Source organism: Sorghum bicolor, chromosome 3, assembly GCF_000003195.3.
Source record: "Sorghum bicolor cultivar BTx623 chromosome 3, Sorghum_bicolor_NCBIv3, whole genome shotgun sequence".
In the NCBI taxonomy this organism is placed as follows: domain Eukaryota; kingdom Viridiplantae; phylum Streptophyta; class Magnoliopsida; order Poales; family Poaceae; genus Sorghum; species Sorghum bicolor.
Genome location: NC_012872.2, coordinates 71,356,072 through 71,363,159, shown reverse-complemented (window position 1 = coordinate 71,363,159; position 7,088 = coordinate 71,356,072). Strand labels below are relative to the sequence as shown.

Below are 7,088 nucleotides of genomic sequence, written 5' to 3'. Positions count from 1 at the left end.
AATACTTATAATATTAAATAAGTATCATTAGATTTTTTCATACCATACTTATTTGGTGTCATAAATATTAATATTTTTTATCTATATATTTGGTCAAATTTTAGACATGTCAACTAAGAATGCATCTATAATTGCATTCTTTAGTGGACAAAGGTAGTGATTCGAGTGAAATTTGAACATAAACTATGGTTTTAACTATCACTGCACATAATTAAAACTCAACTTGTATGTGGAGAAATTAAAAGATATATACATTTAAGATATAAATTGGACAAACTAAAATAGTTGAGGGGACCCGATCGTAGTAAAACATTAGCTTATGAAGTTATTTGGATATAGCCTAACATGGGGGGCGGGGGTACTAATTTTGGACATTTTTAAACAATTTTGTATAGCTAAGGTTGGTTGTGACAATATTTTGCTGATATTTAAACATACCCCTAGTTCAACGTTTAATATTACATGGATGGGTATTCTAGGTTTAGGTTTATTTTATATAAATTGAAAATAAATTCTGATGGCTGCATTGCATGATATAAGCCTATTATTAATTTGCAATATTCGTAAGAAAAATATATAGGTTAGCTACGGTTGGATCGAGCCCCAGACGAGAAAGGAAGCATAACTAGTAGGAAACGCGCGCCCCTGCGCGCGATTGGAAAGATACTGATGACTGTTGTTTGGAGAAGATGCACACAATAATACTATGGATATGTTTATCTGTAGAATGCCTTTGCTGATGTGTATTTTGTCCAAACTCGGATACCAAAGAAGGTTATATACACCTAGAGAGCAAAGCTATGTATGTAGAGTTTTTTTTTTTTGAATACATATAGAGTAATTCATGCAACAATTATAGATATTAGGTCTATCATACACGAAGTCTTGGTGGTCATACAAAAGCACTGCAGAGTGCTATGTAGCAAGGATGTGGAGGCTAGTTTCTGCAAAATGTAGTGCACAGAAGTACCCAATAGTGGTAGGCCTAAATATTACTGAAGTCACTAAGTCTGTGGACTATAGAATTTGTTGGGCTATGATAGAGCCGGTAAGATCAGCCAAGGTTCATGCTGCGATCAAACTCCCATCCTTGTTCATCATCGTCTGAGATGCTAATCGATGACTCTGTGGATGATGCGGTCATGTACCTGTCAAGAATTAGGAGATATGCGTCTGTAAAGAACTACAATAGACGTGTTGTTGCTATAAATTAACCTATAGGTTGTTGGAATCAAAAGAGTTTTGTAGAAGCCATCAAGGGTGCATTTATGTTAACTGCAGGGATGATATGTTTCTTAAGAGGGGTTGTCCTAATCTGAGTATGCGTAACGCGAGTATGACAGGTATAGTCAGTACATTGAAAGCATGGTTGAGCTATGCTATGTTGAAAGCATGAGTCCTAACAATGGATATAATTTATTTACTTCAACACTGGCTAGGCAGTACGTGCAACCAAATATGGCTTCTTAGATTTCGTAATTAAAAATTATAGGGTGAATTTGAATTTTCTACCAAATATGAATTTTTAGACTCTAGAAATGTGTATTCGATCATACTCTACACCATTTAATTTATCTGTGAAAAAAAGGCAAGCTGCATTGGTTATCTAAATAAAACATTACGCGATAAACTTCGGTTCTTGGCAACAGTATATATTTCCTATATTCATGTTGCATCTGAACGAAGTTGACTCAAATTTCACAGCATCAATAGGCCACCCTATTGAATTGTCTTCTGGATAGGTGATAGCTAGATTGAGTACATGAATAGGGAAATACAGATTCAAGTTTGGAACCAAAGTTCATATTAGTTATAGATATTTTTTAGCAGGAACTATAGAAATGGCAATAGTAGACCATGACACACATGAATCACGCAGACTATAGAATGGATTTGAATAATAACACACACTTATGCAACTCTGAAAGGAACGATGGATGAAAGCGATAGAGATAAACCTGGGTCGTTCTTATCATCTTTAAGTCCAGAGAGCAAAGGGGGTGTTGTTGAGTTGCTGACAAAAATATGGCAAAATCGAATTTAGGAGGCAACACTGGAACTCTGAACATTCATCATTTTTTCGAATCAGCACAAACAACAGCTCTGTAGTAGAAGACCCATTTTTTTATGACACTGAGCACCATGCTAATAGCATCTAAGTAACACCTTGCTGGAATAGTAGGTTGCCATCTTAGACTGTGAATAAGCAATTTATTAAGCAAATAATTATTTTCTATGTATCCATTTCCTATATAGAAAAACATGACCAACTTGGTTAGTGCGCCGAGAACAAGCCGGGGGAAAAAAATTGGTAGATGCATCTTTTGGCTAGATCTTTTTAGTAAAAAAAACTTGCATGCAGAAATACGAGCATCAAAAAGGTGAAACATTAAGGGCCTATTTGGATGTACCAACTAAACTTTAAGCGTCTAAATTTAGATGGCTGGGATGTAGACAGCTCAGCTAAACTTTAGATAAGTTCAGCTGTTTCATACCAGCTAAAAAGTTGTGAAGAGATCTGGATAAGGACATGGAAGTTGTCTGCTTTTCAATGTGTTGAAATACCTCTCTGCGGGCAGATTATGTAGAAACCACATAAACTAAAAAATTCAAATGATCAAGCAAGGGTTACTATCTTCACGAATTTTAGCAAGTACTGAACCTTTAAGTAAACATTAGAGGGAAAGAAATATGGTTAAGAGCTAATATACAAAGAAAACCTCCTAAGCTCAGAGGCACTTACTTGAATATTTTCACATGTTCAGAGGCACTTACTTGAATATACATAAGTGTAGTATGAGGCATATTTACCATTTGGCTTGGTACAAACCTGTTCGTGCTGCCATTGATTAAAATTTAAATACCTAGGCAATCATATGACCATGTGAAGGAAAGTAATCAGTTTCAAGGTGTTTACAAAAAAAAATATGGGATTAATAACAACATGAATAATTTAGTGCAGTTCTAACTTGATGTAAATTGGTGCAACGATATTAATGGACGACAACTTATGTAGTTGCATTTAGTGCAAAAGTAATTAGTCAAGCAAGCACTATAGGTATTATTTTTTTGTTTCTACAGTGTTCGCAACGCTCAAACTCCAGATTGTTTAAATTATTACTTGTATTTTGAGTTCCATATATATGACTAAATTTTACTAAGCAACTCAAAATCCTAGGCATAATTAAAAATATTTGTAGACATAATAAAATGGTAACTACAGTATCTATGTGTGAAGGAGCAGAAAAATATGACTATGTTTGAGAGATTGAAAAGTTTATATTTAGCGCTTGGTCACCAGATCTGGGGAACCGTCTTGGAGTAACCACCAGTCAGGTAGGTGAGATTCAGCAAGAACTAAGATTTGGTCACATACTCCCTCCAAGTTGGTAAAAGAAGTCGTTTTTGACAATGACAGGGTCTCCAAAATATAACTTTGACTTTATTTTTCTATAAAAAAATTTATTTAAAAGTGATGTGTGTATACTTTTATAAAAGTATATTTGAAGACAAATCTATTCATGCGGTTTTCATATTTTTAAGCTCAACAACTTAAAAATTATTCATAATTTATATTCTCAATATTTGACCCAAACCTTATCCAAAACGACTTATTTTACCAACATGGAGGGAGTATTGTTTGTTCTGAGGACAATGGCCCAATGAAAGCCGAGCTCTGTGTGCCCATCAATCTGTATTCGGACGGCTTTGTCAGCACATGACCTGAAAGTATGGTAAGACAATCAATGCACAAAGTCTGAGTAATTAATAAAGAGCTTTTAAGCATTTATGAACCTGGCGGTAAGTTGGACAAAATGCATGCACAACCAGGGAGATGACATAGCACCGAGCCCTTTTTAGCTTAATTTAGTTGAGTTGAAGATTTGAAATGATAACTTTTCACAACTTAAGAAATGGCATTAGGGCGATAACCGATATGAATGGCGTAGTGCAAGAAATTGTTACACATAACGTGAAAATTGGCTGATAGTAAAAATTAATATATAAACAAATATGATTCATAAAACATTCCTAAATCTCTTATTGTAGGTGAGGCAGAACATTAGCATAGATATAACTTCATATATGAATGTAGGGTTATAGATGTCATATGAGAGGGTAAAGGCAAATGACTGGAATTAGCCTCTTTGAAATATTGTATAGCAAAGGCACTCTAACTCTGAATATTGTTGGAAAAAATGCTTGGACATACATAAATAAAATGATTTCAGAAGTTAATGGTTTGAACTTTAATGGGAGTCATCAATTTGTATGATTAGGAACCCTTTTTTTGGATAATTTTTGCCATGACAATAAAAAAGTTCACCACTCTCAAATCCTAGGTTTGTGTAACCTTCGAAATACATGAAAGAAAGATGGAGATGGGAAAGTACCTAGTGTGCATTACAGAGGAGACCTGGGTTCAAGAGGGGTGGACTGCTTCAATCATAGCTGTAGGTCCGCCTGGCAATCTGCTGCCTGCAGGAGGGATGTGATAAACATCAGCTGAAAGGTTTAGGTACTGTAAAACGATAGAAAACTTATGAGCCATCAAAATTGATTACTGCCATGTCTGTCTACTGAGGTGGACTCACAGGGCACTGCAGTTGAAACTAAGATTAGGCTGCCACACCTCCCATCCCTTGGAAGAAGCATAAAAGCATTCTATCTCAGTGAAGGAAAAGAGCGAAAATAGGACCAAAATAATGTCTCAAATTCAAGAATGACTAACAAAGGCGACTTTTAGTATTAGAATGAAAATATTTATTGGCACCAATAAAGACATGTAGGTGTCATCGCCAGAATATCCATATCAATCAATCCAATGGAATGGAAGGGCAAAACTTACAAAGGAGTCTACTGCCACTATAAACCATTGTTATCATAAGGTATCCATATTTTTTTTTCTCAAGCTTTTGTTATACAAAAGATAAAAATATGCATTATAGAAGAAAGCAAGGAATATAATGCAAGGTAAGCAATGAGTAGATGGAACCATTTTGAGGCCACTAAGAATGTGAAATCTCTGAATTGTTCGATGCAATGACTAACAAACAATAAGTACAGGATGTTAGGATGTTTGTGATAAAGGGGAAATGAATTGAGCAAAAGTTTGCTTGCCTATATAGCCGAATATGTTTTAATATTTCTGATCCATGAGACCATGACCTCATATTCCGTCTTGACAAACAAAGATCCACCTGAAAAGAGTGAAACAAAGATCAGCATAGGTATCTCCAATGGGAAATAATATATATATATGCAAACAGGATGGTTGTATATCCTCGGCTACTCTATATATAAGACACAAGACGATCATCTATGACTTCGAACATGAATAGAATATTTTCTTTGTGTCATTACAAAGCAGAGTTACTGCACAATCATTTTGTCATCCGTAGTTTGAAAGAAGGAATACTATCATTCTGTCATGAAACCGAAAGGAAGAAGCGTGTGAGCAAACAATAGTCGTAGCCAACTACTGTATATAATTCTAAGTTGCGTCGACTTTGACATGGGAGGAAGATCAATATGAAGAAAAATAAGTAACAATTCTCTAGGTTTTTATGTTTTTTAACAAAGAATGATTAAGTCTCCTAGAAATTGCATTTAGATAGAGAAGAGAACCAAAAATGCTCTAAGCCAAGGCTGTAGCAGGAGCAAAAATATAGCACTAAGGTAGGTAATTTGTGGAAAGGCTCCCATGACCTACTTGTAATGATCTATTTGGCGATATATCAAAAACGATGTAAGCTAGCATTTTTTGTGGACTACAACCAAAAACATTTGTATGCAGATGATGGCCTGACTCTTAGTCCATTAAGAAGGCAAATAAATATGGATACTGTGGTCACTATTGTATATCTCTGCAAGGGATACATGCATTTACCACATATCAATTTGCTAGCACGAAGAAATCTGCACATAAATCATAATTAAAAATTGAAGCAACAACATTGGATAATGGGGTTGAGTAGATTTATTACGTTTAGTTAGCAAGTGACTGGGATAGGAAACAATTATCTAAAATCGCAAGCAATAACTTACAGAAAAAAACAAAGATAAAGCTACAATTGGAGAGAAGTGAACATACCAGGGGGCATTGGTCTCCAGCCTTACCGGTGGTTGCACAGCCACAACTCGCTTGAAGCATATTTCTTAGAGATTGACACAGAGAAGACATACAATGGAGCAGAAGGCAAGTATTGGAACCAAAACCCTAGAACAGGAATCCGACTCCCTAGAACAGGAATCGAACTCATTGTGGGGAGAAATCAGAGAGACAAAAGCAAAAATTACAAATATTTATAAGGCATCTGAAATCACCTTGTGAAGCTGGACAGCCACCACCACTGATCTCAGATCGAGATGGACGTTGGGGGCACCCACACCGACGGCCACATCGGAGTCGGGAGAGACGGAGAGGGCGGCAGCTGCGGCCACAGCCGGCGCATCGCCGCGCGACACCAGGAGAGCGAGAGAGAGGCGACGCCGGGTCGCGCCGGCCGTGCCGGAGCACCAACCACGCTGGGCCGCTGCTCGCGCTGGGTCCGCCCGCGCCCTGGCCTGGCTCGTGCCTGCCGCATCCATAGAGGGAGAGAGGGAGAGAGAGGAAGGAAAGAGCTGAGACGGGAGAGGGAGCCACGGCATCCGTGATTCACGAGAGGAAGAGAAGGCTCTGGAAAAGCCGAGAAGAGGAAGCGACGGCAACGAGAAAAAGAAGACGACGAAGTGAGCAGCACCGAAAACCCTTTTATTTGTTTTTTTATAGGACTGGCCCAACTGTGCCGTGTTGAAAGGTGATGAGGTGGGCCCGCGAGCTGACGTGGGCAGTACGACGTTGCGGGAAGCATCTTGTGAATGGTAAATAAAAAAAATAATGAATTGAGAACCGGCTCAATTGCAAATGAATGGATAGGCCTAATGGCCCATCTCGCTGGGCCTCCAAGCTCCAAGTGGTGCGCAGGCGTCAACTTGATACAGAAATACAGCTTTTTTTTAAAGAATATCCTCCAACAGGCTATTTGAATAGTTAGCCAAATATATACATCTTCTATTCTCGCTAGCCAAAAATAGAAGACAATAAT

The 7,088-nt window shown here is 37.4% G+C and overlaps 2 long non-coding RNA genes across 4 annotated transcripts; both read right to left on the bottom strand.

Moving 5' to 3' along the window:
- Nucleotides 795-4,648, bottom strand: LOC110433868. Of its 3 annotated transcripts, XR_002451252.1 has the most exons (6): nt 4,596-4,648; nt 4,395-4,479; nt 3,299-3,723; nt 2,496-2,864; nt 1,959-2,014; nt 795-1,148 (listed from the first exon to the last, which is right to left on the bottom strand). It is a non-coding gene; the product is annotated as an uncharacterized LOC110433868 (long non-coding RNA). The 3 variants fall into 3 exon arrangements; XR_002451250.1 differs by having other exon boundaries at nt 2,496-3,723; XR_002451251.1 differs by having other exon boundaries at nt 2,496-3,723; nt 4,566-4,647.
- Nucleotides 5,143-6,744, bottom strand: LOC110433869. Its single transcript, XR_002451253.1, has 3 exons — nt 6,328-6,744; nt 6,095-6,241; nt 5,143-5,201 (listed from the first exon to the last, which is right to left on the bottom strand). It is a non-coding gene; the product is annotated as an uncharacterized LOC110433869 (long non-coding RNA).